Genomic DNA, 1,827 nt, shown 5'->3' on the forward strand with positions numbered 1-1,827 from the left:
GAACATGCTCAGTATTTCTCAAGCTGAAAGAACTGAAGAAAATATTCAAGCCTCAATTTACAATACTGAAGGATTCTATGGGTAAAATATTGAATGAAGCACAAAGTACCAGAAGAACATGCAAGGATTCACTGAGTCACTGGAACAGAAAAAAAAAAAAAAAAAATGTTGATATTCAACTATTTCAAGAGGTAGCATATGGTCAAGAGTCCATGGTACTGAAAGAAGTCCAAGGTGCACAAAGTCTTTGGGAAAGGACAAGGTACTGGGAATAGATAGAACACAAATTGAAATCTTTCAACAAACTGAGGCAGCACTGGAGGCACTCACTCTTCAAGGCCAAGAAATTTGGAAGAGAGCTACCTGATCAACAGATTGGAAGAGGTTCACATTTGTGCCCATTCCAAAGAAAGGTGACCCAACAGAATGCAGAAATCATTGGACAAGATCATTAGTATTGCATGCAAGTAAAATTTTGCTAAAGATAATTTTAAAATGACTACAACATTGACAGGGAAATGCCAGAGTTTCAAGTCGGATTTAGATGAGAACTGGAACAAGGGATAGCACTGTTGATGTCAGATGGATCTTGGCTGAAAGCACAGAATACCAGATAGTCAGTCAGCTTTACTGACTATCTAAATGCTTTCAACTATGTGAATTGTAGCAAGTTCTGGATAACATGACAAAGAAGGTGTAATCCAGAACACTTAATTGTGCTCTTGAGGAATCTGTATACAGACAAAGAGGCAATCATTTGAAAAGAACAAGGGAGCACCGAATGTTTTATAATCAGTAAAGGTGTGTGCCAAGGTTGTATTCTTTCACCATACTTAATCAATCTGTATGCTAGGCACATAATCTGATAAACTGGATGATATGATGAAAAGCATGACATTGTGGTTGGAAAAATAGTCATTAAAAATCATTGATATACAGATGGTGCAACCTTGCTTGCTGCACCTAAGGATACTTAAAATACTGATGAAAATCATAGACTTCAGATTTTAGTATGGGTTGCACCTCAGTGTAAAGAAAACAAAAACACTCACCTTTGGACGAGTAAATAACATCATGATCAATGGAGAAGAGATTGAAGTTGTCAAAGACTCATTTTGCCTGTATCCACTATGAACACTCACCGAAGCAGATGTCAAGAAATCAAACCACATATTTCATTGGGCAAATCTGCTACACAAGAACTCTTTAAAGTATTCAAGAGCAAAGATATAATTTTGATGACCAAGGTCCACTTGACCCAAATCATAATTTTTTCAAAAGTCTCAATGCATATGATAGTTAGACAATGGATAAGGAAGACTATAAAAGTATTTATGTGGCTGTTTTCCAGGCGACCGGGAAGATGGCGGACATTCAGACCGTGCCTACCAAAAGGCAGCCGACCATCTTCCAAAACAAAAAGAGGGTACTACTGGGAGAAACTGGCAAGGAGAAACACCCGAGTTATTATGGGGCCATTGAGGGCACCTACATTGACAAAAATGTCCCTTCACTGGTAATGTCTCTATCTGAGGACATATCCTGTCTGGCATGGTGACCAAGATGAAGATGCAGAGGACCATTGCCATCTGCCAAGACTACCTCCACTATATCCACAAGTACAAATGCTTCGAGAAGCGCCACGAGAACATGTACGTGAACCTGTCCCCTTGCTTCATGGATGCCCAGATCGGAGATATTGTCACAGTGGGGGAGTGCAGGCCCCTGAGCAAGACTGTACGCTTCAATGTGCTCAAGGTCACCAAGGCCACCGGCACCAAGAAACAGTTCCAGAAGTTCTGAGGCCGCCCTTCCCCTAAGTGAATA

General features: G+C 40.3%; 1 pseudogene; it reads left to right on the plus strand.

Moving 5' to 3' along the window:
- The first annotated feature begins 1,363 nt into the window (after positions 1-1,363).
- LOC102813241 lies at positions 1,364-1,803 on the plus strand (annotated as a pseudogene).
- Positions 1,804-1,827: the final 24 nt, after the last annotated feature.

This window comes from Chrysochloris asiatica, unplaced genomic scaffold (assembly GCF_000296735.1).
Source record: "Chrysochloris asiatica unplaced genomic scaffold, ChrAsi1.0 scaffold00264, whole genome shotgun sequence".
NCBI lineage: Eukaryota > Metazoa > Chordata > Mammalia > Afrosoricida > Chrysochloridae > Chrysochloris > Chrysochloris asiatica.